The sequence below is a fragment of the Ursus maritimus genome, unplaced genomic scaffold (genome assembly GCF_017311325.1).
Source record: "Ursus maritimus isolate PB19 unplaced genomic scaffold, ASM1731132v1 scaffold_36, whole genome shotgun sequence".
In the NCBI taxonomy this organism is placed as follows: Eukaryota; Metazoa; Chordata; class Mammalia; order Carnivora; family Ursidae; genus Ursus; species Ursus maritimus.
This window is the reverse complement of record NW_024426230.1, coordinates 15,754,574-15,773,920: the sequence shown is the minus strand read 5'-3', so window position 1 is coordinate 15,773,920 and position 19,347 is coordinate 15,754,574.

The window sequence follows — 19,347 nt, the reverse complement described above, 5'->3', positions numbered from 1 at the left end:
TATCTTGTGATTTTTTTTTTCTTAATAGCTAGACATGTACTGGATAAAAGGTACTGGGTACTACTGTGAATAGGCCTTTAGTAATGTGGTGGTAAGGTGTGAGGAAAGGAAGTGTTTATAGTCCTATGATTATAGTACTCCACTCACGATATAAGCCTAACCTCTGGATTATAAACTTCACATATACTTTCTAGTTATCCCCATCCTTAGGAGTGACAGGATGGCTAGAATGGGCTTGAAGGCCAGAGTTAGCTGGAGTTCCTTTTCTGATATTCACTGTGAGAATCTTGCAGAGTTTAAGAGGCAAAAATCACAAAAGAGTGCAGTCCCTGATTATGGGGTCACCTTGCAGTTTTTATCTCCTACTCTTCCACACTGAGCCAGAAGAAATTCATCAACTATAGTTCAGGTTTCCCTACTCTGGCACTGGTTACTGTATGAGTTTTAGCTGGTAGGTTTCTGCTTCAAAAAGTTGTGATTCTCTGGGGCACCTGGGTGACTCAGGCATCAAGTGTCTGCCTTCGGCTCAGGGCGTAATCCCAGGGTCCTGGGATCAAGCCCCGCATCGGGCTCCCTGCTCCACTGGGAGCCTGCTTCTTCCTCTCCCACTCCCCCTGCTTGTGTTCCCTCTCTCACTGGCTGTCTCTCTTTAAAAAAGAAAAAAAAAAAAAAGTTGTGATTCTCTGCATTAGCCTGTCAGTCTCTCCAGTTTGGAAAGCAGCAATTTGTCCAGTGACCTCTTTCCCCTTATAGATCTAAGAGGAGTTGTGGATATTTTATTCTGTTCAGCTTTTTATTGTTGTTAGGATGGACTGGTGATTTCCAAATATCCAGACACTGGAAGTCTGCTTGAGGTTTTTCAGAAATAAACTTCTCTGAATAAGAAGGGAAAGGCATATAAGAAAGCTTGTCTTCGTCACCTGCTCATCAACATCCTTCTCCGTTTTATGGAAGACTTTGCTGGCATACTAAGAATAGCAGATCAGAACAATGAAAGGGATTTGGGCCCAGTTTACAATATTGATCTCTGTGCTATCTGCGACCGTCCACCTCTAGAATTCTTGTTATGTAAGATTAAAAATAAGCCCCTGTTGTCTGAGTCACTTTGGTCAGTTATTCTGTTGCTTTGCAACTAGTATAACTGACAGACTTAAAAAAGAAGAGCCACTTTTAAAATAGCCAATTTATGGTATTACAGCCTCATTTCAAATTGTTAAAGCATTCATCTTTCTATGTTCTGCTTCCTATCTTTTACCCAACCCAAGATGATATGTGGGGCCATAGGAAATCTTACTATGCTCTTGAGGTCTCTGAAAAGGATAGAGTCTCAGATCACCACTGTCTTCTGGCTCTTCTTAGGTCCCTGCTGCTAACTGGTTGGCAAAGACCAGTTTCTGCCTAATGTAACTTCTCCTTCTGACCCTGGCAGCATTAGCATTTACTCTCCACCTACTCACTATTCACTTTTTTGCAGTTTGAGAATAGTTTGCTCTCCACTAAATTAGCACCACAGGTCCCCTGTTGACTTTGCCCCACTTCACCTATTGCTGCTGCATCAGATCCTCTGAAATTTGTGACTTTATTCAAACTCTATCAACTGATTCCCCTGTGCTATTGATTACAGAATCACATCTTCGCTACACTGCACATGAGTGTCTGGCTACATCATACTTTTTGTGTCTGGCTAGAACAACCAAGTTCAGGGGTAACCCAAAGAAGCTAAAAGAAGGCATTCATGGGGGCTAAACACTCGATGGCACAGGTGATAGTCAGGTGTACTTATCTCACCTTGTCATAGTTCAGTCAGATTTCAAAGTTCAAAACAGATAGCAGAGGAAGATAAAGCCCCACATTTCATTGACCTTTCCCACTAATTCTTTTAAATACTCTCTCCTTCAGTAACTTCAGTCCTCATAAGGGAGACATAGGAATATTTATCTCAACACCTGCTGTTCTTCTTAAAATTTATCAGGGACCAAAAAGTACATTTTCTACTTAATCTTTTTTTCCCCCAGACTTCCTTAACATCTTATCTTCCATACTCCTACCCCTCCTCCAGTGTTACGATGTTAGAATAAGACCAAGAAGCATGATTTATGGGGAGAAAAGTGAAAAGGCTTAGCAGCTTAACATTGTCAGACATTATTCCTTTCACCCAAGCATCTTAAACTGATAAAGGCTAAGTTAATTAGAGAGGGGATTTATTGGAAAAGTAGTGGATAGCTCAAAAATCTAAAGGGAATGCTTTAGGTCAGAAGGAAACCAAGGATAATTCAGTAGGTAATGAGAACCAATGTAAGTCTCTTCAAGGTCCCAAGAATTAGTGTAGATGAATAAGTTCCAATCTTGCTCAGTCTTTTTACACTGAGTTTGCTCAAAGTTCAAATTCCCAGGGAAGAAAGTCAGCTTGGCCTAGCCTGAGTTTCATTCCCTTAAGCTGAGACAAGGTTTGGACAAACTCTCTCACTAGATCAAATGGCAGGATAATTTCCCACACAAAAAGTCAGAGTGCTGTTTTCAGAAAGCTAAACAGATGCTGGGCAGCAAAACAACAGATGTGTTTTATATGAAAAGAGATTTGGACAAGGGAAATTTCTTAATCTCTTTCTTCCTTGAAAAATTTCCATACTTAATAATCCTTAACATAATGTTGTTGTCATTACCTCTAGGGCAGAAGTTACAGTTCCACATCAGTGAGCAAATAGAAATAAGGATTGCTTTATCATTAAAACATTTTATTTTCTTAATCATTTTAGTGTATGCTAAGGGGACTCAGAAACATTAGGGTCCAACAAAATAGCACAATTAGCAAACATACACAGGATGTGGCTTTAGCTTTGGGAGCAGCTCACCATCATTTAAAAATAAACAGATATTACTTATTTACCCTGTGGGTAAATAAGAGAGAGCTTCCAGTCTCAGTTACATAACTAATAGAGAATTACAGCAATAGACTTTAATGAGCTTGGGTCTGTTACTTGATAGTCCTTGGCTCAGTTTCCCGATATGTAAAATTGGAACAAAACTATAGTTTCTCTAAACTACCTTGTAGGAATCAGAGAAAAGCAAGTAAAATAATAGAAATAAATTGTTTTAGAGTACATCTATGTTCCTTACCATCAATACTAAAAGGTTGCATTAAATTAATGCTAGATATATGAAGATTTTCAGCAAAAAAATAATACTCTGCATATGGCTTATGTAAATTACAATTAATAAAATGAATTTTTCACAATTTTCAAATCAATATTTTATTCATAACTCTCTCGAGGCCAACTTCAACTTATTCAATTGAATCACAAAACACTACCTCTTCCCCAGAGGAGTCAACATTTAGTAAGCTTCAACGAAATATTTTTTTCCTTGTTCTTTTTTGTTTTTTTTTTTTTTAAGTGTTATTTACTTTCGAGCAAGAGAGAGTGCGTGTGTGCGAGTGGGGGAAGGGGCAGAAGAAAATCTTCAGGCTGACTCCCCGCTGAGCACAGAGCCTGACATGGGGGCTTGATCTCCTAACCCATGGGATCATGACCTGAACTGAAACTAAGGGTCAGATGTTCAACCAACTGAGCCACCAACGCGCCTCTTTCCTTGTTCTTCTGAAAAGAAGATAATCAACTGCCAGAAATATAAAAATATAAAACATGCCAAAGATATGTATCAGCGTACCAAAATAAAAAATAATCTTATGCTCCCGTGCAATGCAGTTTTTGTCAAATTTTATAATCAGTAGTAAAATAAGCTTTGATATTTTGCTGCCAATCAATTTTTGTAAAAAATGTATTTTACATTATGTTTCTTTGTTGTTGTTTAAAGGTTTAACTATATCATTTGTTTCTCAAATTTAGCTTCAATTTTCCCATCTGAATTTCATAAAGAATATAAAAGGATTTTCTCCTTTCTCACACAAGTGTTTGACAGAAGAAATTCCTACAATATTATGAACAGAGTCCTTAAATTACATTCCAAGGCAGAACATATCTCTCTAGGGTATGTGATGTTTAAGGACCTCAGAAATTTACGGTTTTAAGAAGTTCCACCTTAGAGTATCCATTTTTCAGTCTGTCCCTAATGCCAATATATAAGACACAGGCAATTTATAATGCAGTAAACAGACACTCAGATTGGTCTTTTTTGCTGAGCAGTTTAAACAAGGCCACTAAAACAATGACACCCTGAAAATAACCTCTTTCATCTTGTGTATAAGCAATCGATATTAAGACACTAGAATGACTATAACACCAAGATAAGTAGTTTGAAATATCTTGCTCTAGAAATAACAGCATGGAAAATAATATAAAATATGGAAAATGTAATAGAAATATGAAACATGAAATATGAAAATGCATACATTCCTATATGAGATAAAATGCAATTTAATGCATAAAATGATGATTGTGCTTAGGTCATGTGACAAAAAATATCACTTGAATAAATAAATATTAAATAGATCATCTAGTTACTTCAGCCAAAATCAACCTCTTTTTTCACTGATTTATCACTAAAAAAATGACTTTGGAATATTTATTGCTTACATCTGTGTGTGTGTAATATAGAAACCATAATCTTTATTTTATTTTCCTAAAATAAATATGAGACCTACTTCGTTAAAAATATGATAAAAATCTCACTTCAATTAAGATACATGAAATATATTGTTGACTATTCAAATGTCTTCTAAGAATGGGTCTGCAATACAACAAACTTAGTAAAAAGGAAAAGGTCAGAGCTTTAAACATAATTATTTCTCAAAACAATAATATTCAGAAAATAATATTTTTCTACATGAACATAGTATTTATTACATATTTATGGGTGTGATTTGAAAAGGTAGATAGATAAGTGATATATAGAGTCATGTTCCTAAACTAGGACTTTACCTGGAATTTGCAAAAGCTGGTACAATTTGCAAATATACTTTATTCTCAAAGAATGAAGAAGCTGATATCCAAGCAGATGTATCATGAGTCTGTATCTTAGAAGAGGTGTTTGTAAAGTTTTGGAAACAGCTATATTTATTAAACTAAATATAACTCTTAGCAATTTCCAATTTATGATCAATAAAATGTAATAACAAAAATAATACCAGCAGTTCTAATTTATTGAATATCAAATCTTTGCTAAACATTGTGTTAGTCACTACAACATGAACACATTACCTCATTTAAAAATTACAATACAGTAATTTAAATAATTTTCTTTGAATTTAAAATGTCATAAAATTTGACAATATGTTTAGTTTGGTTGACTGATATAAGTAATCTATTTTACTCAGTTTAAATATCTCCAAATAAACCATTTAATGACATGTCACCAATGACCTCTCAACAATGAATTCTAAAAATTTTTTTCTTGAAGTTTCCTTCAACCTTCAAATCATTTGAACACATTTTCCCACTGAAACTCTAATCCCTTGAGGTCTGTGATACTGTTTCTCCCCCTCATCTCTTGGACTGCATCTTCTTTGTCTCCATAGCCAGCTGTTCTTGTTTATTCTGTTCTCCTTGCATATAATTCACAGGTCCACTCAGAAAATGCTTCCCTTTTCTTCACAGCTTCATATGTTGGCACGGATCGCCCTAGGACCTTCATTTAAATGTCTCCAAACTTTTCTTAGCAATGATGCTTTTTGTTTTGTTTTATAAATATTTCATTGTTTTGTTATCAACTACATAATTATTTTCCTCTATGGTTTCTGCCTTGAGTTTTGTACAAGAAAAAGGCATTTCAAATATAAGGTTCGATAAATACTGGTAGATACAGTCTTCTACAAATCTGTTTTTTTTAATACATGTCATATTTTTATGACAGATGTGAGGTAAAAAACCTTTGATTAATTCACTCTACTACACAAAGTATGTCTATTTCTAAGTTATGATCTTATTGAACTTTAATTTGGGATAGCAATGTTTCAGTTCATTTGCTGGATTTATCAAGAAGATAGTCATGATTAAAGGATTATAAAAATAATGATTTTATTGTCACTTTTCTGATATATTTTAATTTTTAAAGTATTTCTCTTATTTTTGTATTAGATAGGATACTACGAATAATAGTAAATCAAAAAAAATGATAGCAAGTACCACTGAATTATTATAGAACAACTCGACCATCAAGTTTTATCATTAATTGTGTTGGTGGCTGCTAGAGATTATTTGTTGTAATATGGAAATATGGCTAATTTTTCTAATCCAAGGACACTAAAAGTGCTGTTTGCTTAATCATGTCAATCATAAATAGACTGTGCTAGAATTATAAAGTTTCCACAATTCCTTGTATTCTGGAAGAGTTGGATTACTTAAGGAATTCTTTGTACTTTAATGAAAATTGCCTTTAAAGCTATCTAGGGGGCGCCTGAGTGGCTCAGGCATTAAGCGTCTGCCTTCGGCTCAGGGCGTGATCCCAGGGTCCTGGTATTGAGCCCCGCATGGGGTTCCCTGCTCTGCTGGGAACCTGCTTCTTCCTCTCCCACTCCCCCTGCTTGTGTTCCCTCTCTCACTGGCGCTCTCTCTCTCTCTCTCTCAAATAAATAAATAAATAAATAAATCTTTTAAAAAAATAAAGCTATCTGGGCTGGCAACTTTGGGCTAACTTTTAGAAAATACATACGATTTTCCTATTTTACTCTGTTTCTTATTCATTTTGTTGTTGCTGTTAACGAACATTTTCTTGAGGGTGTGAGAGAGGAAACTGCATTGTAAGAAAACCAGTTTCAATAGCAACAAATCTAAGGATAAACATGATGTTGGAATTAACAGAAATAGGCTTCAAACATTAAATTACAAATATGTTCACGGTCTCTAAGAATACTGTAATAAGTTAAGGATGCATACTATAATCTTGCCTAGAGCAATTACTTAAAAACAAATGCAAAGAAATGTAGCTTTAAAGCCAGTAAAGGGGCACCTGGGTGATACAGTCAATTAAGCAGGTAACTCTTGGTTTTGGCTCAGGTCATGATCTCAGGGTCATTATATTTCAGGGTCATGAGATGAAGCACCAGCCCCACTATCTCTGCACTCAGCATGGAGTTTGCTTGAGATTCTCTCTACTCCTCCTGTTCATGCATGCACTCTCTCTCTAATAAATCTTTAAAAAATAATAATAATAAAGCCAGTAGAGAAACTGAAATGGAATACTGGAAAACAATCAGTCCAAACAAATCAAGAAATGAAAAATATACAGGAATAAAAAATAAAAACTCAAAAATGATATGACAAATAGAAAGTAATTAGGAGGTGGCAGACATAAATGCAAACATAACAAAAAACTATTAAAATATTAATGTGCTAAACTTTCCAATCTAAAGGCCTTGATTTTCAGACAGTAAGATTTAATTATACATTGTCTCCTAGAAATGGACTTTAAATATAAAGATACCTATCTCTTGAAAGTAAAAAAATAAAATAAAAAAATATATACAAGAGAAAGCATAGAAAGCTGGAGAGGCTACATTAATATCAGCTAAAATAGACTTTAAAAAAAAGATTATTACTGAAGTTAAGTAAGACACTTCCAAAATGGAAAAAGTGTCAATTCATCAGGAATACATAATCATAAATATGTATGTGCCTAATAAATGAATTTTGGAATATATGAAGTAAAAATTGAGAATAAATGGAGACATAGATAAATCCAAAGTGATGTTTAGATATTTTAACCTACCTATCTTGATGATTAATAGAATATTTAGGAAACCAAATAAGTATGGATACAGAAAATGTGAGCAACATTATTAACCAACATGAGTTCAATGATATTTATGGAACAGATATAAATGTAATTAAGCATTTTATTAAAAAAAAAAAAACTTCTACAGTTTCTATTCCTTTAATAAACAAAGCAGCCACAGATATCATTTTATCAAATTGCAGAAAATATTAGCATACAAACAATATTTTTTAACAAATGCATTATTGTTCATCTATTTTTTTAGGAATTATTTTATAAGACTTAATATCGTTCAATGATATTCTAGTCTCTCACTAAGATGAAGTCTAATCATACACTGGTAGTTGTTTTAAATTTCTTAGTGTAACATATGGGCTATATGTGGTAGTTATTTGGTAAATATTTTTGGTAATTTTAAGTCTATCTTCCACAATCAGATTCACTATCCACACTTGTTTTTCCTACTCTACGTCTAATGATAAGAAAATGACAGGTTCAACCATCTCTAGACCTTTTACGTCTTTGATGATAATATCTGCAATTCTTCCAGAAATGTATTACTACTTCTGATTTACTACTCTGTTGGCAGGGGGAGGGACTGTGGTTTTGAGGTCTTCCACCTGGCCATTCGTGCCATAATATGACTTATTTCAATGATCAAGGTATCACTGTGAGGCTTCCTCCAGATGCTAGGTAGAACTATCTCATTTAAAAAAAAAAAAAAAAAAAAAAGAGAAATAGGCAAGTAATGACAAAGTCACCCTGAAGTCCTATTGAACCCACTGTAAAATAAACTTGTGCCAAAACTCCATTTATCACGTGGTTTCCATATGGCATTTTTAGTAATCTGGACTTAGTGTCAGACTCCATATGTAATGGACATATTAAATACAACAACAACAACAAATTTTCCCCCTTCTTTCCAGTATGGACTTACCCTGGTGAAGAACTTGAGACACCGTAGGAGAAAGTTCAGGGTTAGTATTTATTGCACATAGGTTGATGGAGTTATCAGGTCCCTCAAGGAGATCTAACCTTCCCTTCAATCAATAAACAATGGGTTTACTGTAAACTCGCATAGATACTGAAACCCATTATGGAGATGATATTCTCCACTATAGCAGCTGATATAGACTTGTGTTCTTCACTTTTTGGTTTACTTGTTTTTAAAGATTTTATTTATTTATTTGAGCGGGGGGGAGGGGAGAAGCAGACCCCCTGCTGAGCAGAGAGCCCAATGCGGGACTTGATTCCAGGACCCCAAGATCATGACCTGAGCTGGAGGCAGACACTTAACTGACTGAGCCATACAAGCACCCTTCCAGTTTTTGAGTTTTTCTGATTACATAAATTGAATAAAATCTCCTCTCTTGGCTCCAGCCATCCTGACTGCTTTTTAATTACTCCCATTTACAATACTTCCACCACTATTAGGACAATGAACTTCATGTACTTAGCTCCCACCTTGCCAAAAGAACACCATGTTATATGGGCCATTTCACAAATCTCTACAGATCTAATCATCTTGATTGCTACTCTGGCCCTGAAGACAATTTCAAGTAATCACAGTTCACATTGCCACTGCCAATAGCAATTCTATCAGTATTTATCATTCTAAGATCATTTATGAATATTACTTGTTCATAATATTATCCAGATTAATATTATCCCAGATCAACGGCAACCTCTCCACCATCAATTTTGACTGGAGAAGACAGCCACTTCCAAACTTCAAAAATTCTAGTATCCTCTGAGCTAGTGCCTCCTTTACTGCCTTAGTAAGGAAGGATCCACTAAGAAAAGCTGATGGATTCTCAAGCCACAGATACTAAGTCAATTCTAACATTCCAACCTTCTTGAATTTTCCAGTCGATCTTCACTATTATGCCAAGAAGTTCTGGCATCTCTGAGAAACTCCAGATATTTGGCTGGTTAATTGGCCTGGCTATAGTCAGCAGCCATTCAGGAGGACCAGGATATCTCAAAGCAATTTCACTTTGGTGTCAGTAGTCTGGACCTGGAGGGAGTAAGGGTTGGGAAGGAACCTGAGGAGACATCTAAATTTTGTGTTCAATACAGTGACTAAACATATTCAACCCATGCACAAATCACTTTACCTATCTCTACCACGAACACCGTTGTCCAAGCAAACTATATTATTAATAACATCTTGATTTCTGTCTGCTCATTCATTCAGTACCTTTCCATCCATTCTCCACATTGGAAACAAAGAGATTATTTTGAAACTTAAATCTAATATCTTCTAACGGCATCCCATTATTCTAAGTAAAAGGCAAGACCACTTAACTTGGCTTACAAGATCCTATCTGATCTTACTTACCATTTCCTCCTCTCCAGGTCTATTTCTTGCCATACCAGCTCCTTCCCTCCTGGCTCTAGCCAACCTGGCAGCCTTTTAACTACTCCAATTCACAATACTTCTACCGCTATAAGGACAATGAATTTCACGTAGTCAGTTCTCACCCTATTGGTTTGCATTATTTTTCTCAAGATATTTTCATTGGGAGTGTGTTAGCGGTACAGCTTCTAAACTCTTTTATGACATACGTGTCTCACACAAGATTAATGTATTTTCTGTGTACAAAATTCCCAGATCAATATAATTTACATTAAAATATGCAATCATCGCCTTAGTAAATTTATTTATGGAATTGTAAAAGTTACAGAATGAGCACTGGGTGTTATATACAAACAATGAAGCATGGAACACTACATCAAAAACTAATGAAGTACTGTATGGTGACTAACATACATAATTTTAAAAATTAATTAATTAATTAATTTAAAAATATTTGTAAAAAAAGTTACAGAAAAAATGTGCTATCATAATCTACTTCTTTTCAAACTATAATTTGGGTTTTATTGGCCTCTATGCTTAAATGATACTGTTTTAAACATAATCTCATAAACTAACCAAATTTCACTATAATAAGCTAGAGTGGTACTTCAAGCTGTAGATGCACTTCTTTCTTCAGTTCAGAGAAATGTTCTCCAGTTTTCTTCTTCTTCACTAATTTCCCCTATTGTATTTGTTTTTCTCCTCTCCCTGCATTTCTTAAACTGGCAATGATAATACTGTAAAAAATAGTATCTATAATTAGATAGGCTTTTTAGTATGACTAAGAATGTAGATCTGCATGTAAATTAAATATATTTGAAACCTATCACCAGCATATTCTATCAATGGTGACTTTAAACAGTAACTCAAGCTCCCTGTCTAATTTTCTCATTTGTAAAGTACTAAAGTTAAACAAAAACCCCTACATTACAGAGTTATGGTGAAGATTACTTTATTACATGTTAGATGCTTAAAATGGTCAAATTCAATAACTATTAATTATTATTATTACAGCACTTGGCAAAGTAAAAAAAGAAAAAATATATATATTGTTCAAAGTTCAGATCAAAAGGATACACTGGCTATAAAGATATCTAACAGAAAATTGTTTATTAATTTAAAATTAATTCAATGTTAATTTTGGAAAGTGTTTTGAATTTACTCTAATCAAAGTAATAGAGAATATTTATAGATCCAAGAACATGAGACCTATGGTCAAAAATAACAAGTAGCAATAAGCTACTAGGATGCTGTGGGCAAGTCCTGTGAAATCTGCTGTCTGTGTTCAATTCTTGTACAGTCATACTAAAAACATGCAGGTCTCTAAATACAGTAGACCTTGCTACTGGTTCTTAGTTTTTGGCTTGAGTCAGAGATTGCAAGTATCTGGCCTAACTCAGTTTAACCCAATGAATCAGACAGTTGAAAGAAATGGACCAATTTTTCAACCATTAGAATTTTTTTTTCATTTCTTTGATGTGCCATGCTTTGTCCTCTACATGGTCCTAACTGGGTATTACATACAGTATTTCCTCTGAAACTCTCTCTCCACATAACTGACTTCTTTACCTATTACTTATATTTTAGATCTCACTTTAAATATCACTTCCCCTAAGAAGACTTTCTGGCCCTATTTAGAGTAACTCTCGCATATCCATTATACACTCTTGACAACCTTCACTTCCCTGATCAGATAATTCATCATGCTTTACTATAGTTACCTAATTTTCTGTCTCATTTGCTCAATTTTAGTGTTTTTCAGTAAAAGGACAATACCTACTATGTTAAGTGTTAGTCCCAAGCAATCAGGACAAGTGCTTGGATATAAAATAAAAGATGCTCACTAAATATGCAAAAAGATTAATTAAATGAGACTACACTGGGTATCTGAGATCTATTCTGTGTCTTATATTTTGTTTTTATGATTCATCAATTTCTTAACTTTCTTCTCTATTTCACAAAATGGGTTTTCCTACTACCCTGTCTTATACTCCCTCCAAGTGCACTTTTTAAGCAAAAGTAGTCAATCATGTTTCCTCTACATTTCTTACACCTTTTTTCAAGACTATGCTTTTAACCTATTCAATCTCATCAAATGTCCTTGAATTTTATTAAAGATATGAATTGAAAATTTATAAACTTCACCTATTTGTCACAGAAACACTGTTTCAAAGACCATAATTTTGTCCCAATACAGAAATTGGTTCCTTTTCTTTGTGCTTTATACTAAGTTTTTTATAAGTCATGTGAAATATATTCATATGATACTCATGTCACCAGGGCTTTGACCAGGAAACACACATTGTTTCCTGAGTTGGTTCTGGCTGCTACGTATTTCCCAAGATGACTCAAACAAAGGAATACACCAAGAAGAAAGGAAAGAGAAAAGAAAAGAAAAGAAAAGAAAAGAAAAGAAAAGAAAGGAAAAGAAAAGAAAGGAAAAGAAAAGAAAGGAAAAGAAAAAAGAAAAGAAAAGAAAAGAATAACATGACCTTTGGTACCAAACCGCTATGCAGTACGTTAATGATATGGGTGAACTGACATGGAACATATGGAATACTTTAGTCTCATTTGCAGTAGACTAGCAAATAAAATGACCTACTTCCCCTAAGCCATGCAAATAACAAAATTTATAATTCCACTGAGATGAGATGCACCAGCACTTGAGAAAATCTATCTAAAGAGACATGGTAGGAAACAAGAGTTTGTCCCCAATGTCTAGAATCTCCCACCTAGTCATTCCTAAACTGCAGCAACAACTTTTGGCAAGGCTGCTATGTGAAAACAAGATAGAAAAGAAGAAGGCAACAAAGGTGAACACAAGGGAGAAAGGTAAGAAGGAAAAGAGGAAGATAGAATGAAAAAGAGAAGGACTCACTTTAACAAAAAGCTCTGGCCTGTTTACCATGGGTGGAGACCATATTCTCTAAAAAGAGCTGCAACGTAGGGGTGCCTGAGTGGCTCATTTGGTTCAGTGACAGACTCCTGATTTCAGCTGAGGTCATGATCTCAGGGTCCTGAGATCAAGCCCTACATCAGGCCCTACACTCAGCGGGGAGTCTGCTTCTCTCTCTCTCTCTCTCTCTCTTTCTTCCCTCCCCCACCCCTGCCAAATAAATAAATAAAACCTCAAAAAAAAAAAAAAAAAAAAAAAAGAGCTGCAACATAATTTCTCAATGTCTAAGATCTTCTACTTTACAACCTTGCCACTCTCCCAAACAAAATGTGAAGTCTGTTTCTCTACCACTTTGAATTTGGGTAGGCCCTGTAACTGCTTTGACTAATAGAATGTGTCAGAAGTGACACTGCACCAGTTCTAAACATAGACTTTAACAGTCCTGGAAGCTCCTGCTCCTGACCCTTCTTGCACATTTTTGCGATGCTTTCCCTCAGAACCCAGTTGCCATGTTCTAAAAAGCCAGAGTCATATGGAGAGATCATGCTTCACTCAGCAGGCCCAACTTAGCTTTCAGACATCAACTGCCAGCTACGTAAGTGAATCATCTCGGAAGAATAGTCCAACCAACACTTCGGATGACTTCAACTCTAGCCAACATCTGACTACAAATAATGTACAAGACCCCAGGGGAGACCACCTGGCAGAGTCAGGTCAAACCACAAAGTTGTGAGAGACAATCATAAATTGTTGTTTAAAAGCACCATGTTTTGTCATAGCTTATTACCCATTAATATATAGCGAGAACAGAATCTGGTGCCTAGAAGTGGAGGACTGCTACAACGAAACATAAAATACAGTTGACACTTGAACAACATGGGTTTGAACTGCATGGGTCCACATACAGGTGGATTTTTTTCAATAAAGATATTGGAAATACTTTTGGAGATTTGTGGCAATTTGAAAAAACTCACAGATGAGCAATGTAGCCTAGAAATATTAAAAAGACTGTCTGGTATGTCATGAATGCACAAAATATATGTAGGTACTAGTCTATTTTATAATTTACTACCATAAAATACAGACAAATCTATTATAAAAAAGTTGAAATTCATCAAAACTTATGCACACAAACACTGACAGACCCAACATGGTGCCATTCCCAGTAGAGAGAAATGTAAACAAGTGTAAAGATGCAGTATTAAGTCATAACTGTGTAAAATTAACTGTACTATATACTGTACTACTGTAATAACTTTGTAGCTACCTCCTGTTGCTATTACAATGAGCTCAAGTGTTGCAAGTATCTACTTAAAATGTGGTGTGATGTTAATCCTTTCCACACAGCCAGTTTGTCTTTCCAGTAATGTGTACTGAAGTAAAAAGTGATCTTTCACAGTTCCCTTGTATTTTTCATTGTATTTAATGCAATACAGTTAACCTTGAATAACACCGTGGGACCCGTTTAAGTGCCCCTAATGATTCTAGAAGTGCTCTCAAGGAGAGAAAAGGCATGATATTACAAGCAAAAGTTTTTCTTGACATATATCATAGATTGAGGTTTGCAGCTGCAGTTGTCCACCATTTCAAGATAAATGAATACAGCATTAGGACCATTGTAAACAAAAAAAGGAAATTTGTGAAGCCATTGCTACAGTTATGCCAGCAGGTGTGAAAACCTTGCACTTTTTGCAAAATATCTTATTTCACACTGAAAATGCAGCTCTTATGTGGGTGCAGCCTTGCTACAGTTAAGGCACACCTATACCCTGTAATATGATTTGAGGGAAAAAAAGAAGTCCTTATATGACAATTTAAAGCAAAAGGAAGGTGAAGGATCTCAAGCTGGAGAACTAATGCCAGCAAAGGGTGGTTTGATGATTTTAGAAAGAGGTTTAGCTTAAAAGAAGCAGCTTCTGCCAACTCAACAGGCAGTACACAAATCCCCAGATGCCATTAAGAAAATCATTGAGGAGAGTGGATATCTGCCTGAACAGGTTTTTATGCAGACAGAAGTGCCCTATTCTGGAAAAAATTGCCACAAAGGACATTTATTAGCAAGAAAGAGACAAGCACCATGATTTAAGGTAAGAAGGAATAAGCTAAATCTACTGTTTTGTGCAAATGCAGTTGGGTTTATGATCAGCAGGGTTTTTAACTACCCTCATTTATAAAGCTGCTAACCCCAAGCCTTGAAGGGAAAAGATAAATACTAGTTGTCAGTCTTTTGGTTGTATAACAAGAAGGCCTGGACAATGAGTACCCTTTTCCTGGATTGGGTCCATCGATACTTTGTCCCTGAAGTCAGGAAGTACCTTGCTGGTAAGGAACTGCCTTTTAAAGTTCTTTTGATATTGGACAATGCACCCAGAGTCCCATGAATTCAACACAGAAGGTGCTGAAGTGGTCTACTTGCCCCCAAACACCATGTTTCAAGTCAGCCTCTAGATCCCATATGTAATGTACCTTATGAGTACGGAACTCAATGGAAAGAATTGTCAGCACTAGCAAAGAGAATCCCAATAAGGAGAAGATCCCGAAGGTCTGTAAGGATTACACCATTAAAGATGACATTGTTGTTATGGCCCTGAAAGCCTTCAAGCCTAAAACTAGAAATTCCTGCTAGAGACAACTGTCAGTTGTGCAGGCTTCATAGGATTTACAATGAAGACAATCAAGAAAATCATGAAAGAGATTGTGACTATGGCAAAAAAAAAGTGGGGTGGGAGTGAAAGGTTTTAAGATATGGATCTTGGAGAAATTTAAGAGCTAACAGACACCACACCAGAGGAATTAACAGAAGATAACTTTGAGAGAGCTGAGGGCTTCCAAACCAGTGCCAGACAGTAAGAAAGAAGACATAGAAGCAGTGCCAGAAAAAAAAAAAAAAAAAATGACATTAGGCAATCTGGCAGAAGAAGCGTTCTTTAAAAAAAAAAAAAAATACTCTGGGAAATAAACTGAGGGCTTCGGGGTGGGGGGGTAGGCCAGTGATGGGTATTAAGGAGGGCACATATTGCATGGTGCACTGGGTGTTATACGCAAATAATGAAACATGGAACATTGCATCAAAAACTGGGGATGTACTGTATGGTGACTAATATAACAAAATAGAAATTATTAAAAAAATACATATATATTTATTTGTGAGAGTGAGAAAGAGAGAGAGTGGGGGAGGGGCTGAGGGAGAAGAAGAGAGAGTCTTAAGCAGACTCTGTGCCCAGCAGAGCTCACAACCTGAGTTGAACCCAAGAGTCAGACACTTAACCGACTGTGCCACCCAGGTGCCCCAAAAGGTTCTGACTATTCAAGACGGCTTTTAACTTCCTTTATGACATGTACCCTTCTATGATACAGACACTGAAACTAAAGCCAAATGGTGGAAGGAGGATTGGTCCATACAGAAACACTTACAGAAAAATGAAAAAGGAAAAAAAAACAGACAGAAATTATGACGTATTTGCATTACGTCACACTAAGCTACACTGAGTATGCCTGCCACTCCATTCACCATCTCCACCTCTTCCACCCCTAAGAGCGCAAATCTAATCCCTCCCCTTCCTAGTCCTTCTCAGTCTACTCAACATGCGGAAAACAAAGACAGACTTTTATGATCATCCACGTCTACTTAATGAACAGAAATAACTATCATCCTTTACTGTTAATACATTCATCTGTTGTGTAGGTGAGTGCCTTCATATGAAAATCTAGTAACTTTAAATCGAGAATTGTATGAGATATTTTTGTGTCACCATCATCATTGCCTAAGATTGTATGAAAGTGGATAGTCTATCCACACATAGACATAAGGTAAGTCATATTTATTGTAAATTAATAATGTATTAGTTTTCTTACTGTTCTATGGCTTTACTTTCAAAGAATTTCAAAGAATTACATTATTGTATAGTATACCTCCCTCTTATAACTAGAGAAACTGCCTATTATTGCATGTACTTTTTTAAATATATAATGTTTCCAATATTATATATTATTAATATGACTATAATACTGTATGCCATAAAAATTTTATAATGGTTCATTCATTAGTGTATAGGCTAAGCTACTGTGAAGTAATTGTATCAGTTACACTGGGATACCATTAAGCAATCATATTGCTGCTTCATTATCAATATGCAAGTCATTATACTAATGTATTATTAGTATGATTTTAGTAAATAAGTATGATTTTTCATACTTTTTAATTTTTGAGGTCTATTGTTAGTAATACATATAAATCTACAATGTTCTATATCATAAAATACTGATATAGGTAATGACAGACAACTCATCTTGTTGTAAACAGATGATGAAAACTTACAGTATTGATAAATACAGAGGAATATTGCAAATGTACCCTGTGATTTTCTTAATAACATTTTCTTTTCTCAAAAGCTTACTTTATTTTAAGAGTACAGTAGATAATACACATAACATATAAATTATGTATTAGCTGTTTATGTTATCAGCAACCTTTTGGTCAACAGTATGCTTAGTTAAGTTTTGGGGAAGTAGAAGGTTATACATGGATTTTTGACTGCATGAAGAGAGGGTCAGCTCCTATAACCACCATATTGTTCAAGGGTCAACTGTATAACACTTTGGCTTTGGAAGTAGGCAATGAGCAGAGGCTTGAAGGGCCACAAAAAGACTATTTATGGCACTGAAATGACAGAGAGGAAATTGTTATTGGATGATAGAAAAAAGATGACTCGTGTATGCTGTGGTGCAAATATTTTGTATAGGTTTTAGATCAAGAAGAACTACTTGAGAAACAGTTCCAAAGGAATTAGCACATGGGCCTGGGTTTAGATGAGAGCTCCTGCACTCACGGATTTGATGCTATAATTATGAGACTTTAGTGAGGTAAGGGAGGAGGTGAGTGTATTTTGCTTGTAGGAGGGATGCAAACTGTTTTTGGTAAGTAAGCCTACTATAACGTACTGCATTTGCCAAAAATGGCTACAAGGATATTTTCTATTCCACATGCTCTTTTGCAACGTGAACTTCTCACCCCACCAAAAAGGTAGAGGGTATTTTTCCAAATCCTTGAATACAGACAGGACTCACAACTGTCTTTATCAACAGAATATGACCAAAAAAAAAAAAAAAAAAGCTGTGTCAGCTCTGTACATGAATCTCAACTTACTTGAAAGCTTCTACTTTTTACTTTCCTTGAAATACTCTTGGGACATTCTCTTCTGGAACTCAACTGTCATTCTCTGAGAAATCCTAGCTATGGGGAGAAGCCATATGTAGGCCAGAGTCTGATTTCCCCCCCAACGGCCAGCCATCAACCATCAGCCATGTCAGTGAGTCATCAAGACATCCAGCCCGGTCAAACCTTTAGTAGACTCAGCTATGGCCAATATCTGATTAGAGCCATTTGAGAGACTCCAATAGAGTCACCTAGCAGAGTGCAGTCAATCAACAGATCTGTGAGAGAGAATAATTTTTAAAATATTTTAAGCTATTAAGTTTTGAGATAGTTTGTCACACAGAAATAAAAAAACTGGAAGACTATACCACAAGAAGAAAAAAGAGAGGTTAAGAAATGTGATGAATTTTTAAGCCCTCTGATAGCTCTTCCCATAGGGAATAAATTCAGTTTTTCATGGGAAATACTCTTGATATATGAGTTAATATTCAGTAACTGTTTATTATGTGCCAGGCTATATATTTACATGAGTATCTTACTTATTCCACAGAGCAACCCACAACGTTATTTTAATATTATTTTTACTATTTCTCTTTTACAGGTAAATTGAGACTAAGTGAATTAAATATTTTACCAAAAGTCAAATACCTATAGATCAGATATCCATACCCAGGTTTACCTGACACAAACAGCTATGCTTATTACTACTATATAATGTAATGTATGACTCAAAAGATCACTACTATTCTCTTATAATAACACAGATATTTCTCATCCTTTGGGAGAGTAAGGCAAGGAAGATTACTAAGTAACCCCTAGAAACAAACACTAATTAAGTCTGGTGAGTTTACTTCCTCTTTTATCCCTAAAATAAAATATCCCCTTGCCATACTGGGAGGTGATGTCAGTTTATACTACCAGTTAAATAACCCAGCCTTTTAAAAGGAAGAGGAAAGTAGCTGAGCCATGGGCTGTCCCAGTTGATAATTACTTCCTTTTGTTTTGTTTTCTTAATTTTATTACAATCAGGGGCTATAAAATCATTTTCCAAGGAATTTAAAACCCGCTAAATCAGACAAGCTTGATAAGATTTCTATTTAATCTAGATTATGCTTCTCTTTTTAATACATTTGACATGTAACATTGTAAGTTTAAGGGGTACAGTGTTACTCGGATCCATTTATATATTGTAATATGATTGCTGATGTAGCTATATTTATCACATTACGTAACTATAGTATGATAGTATTGCCTATATTGATTACACTG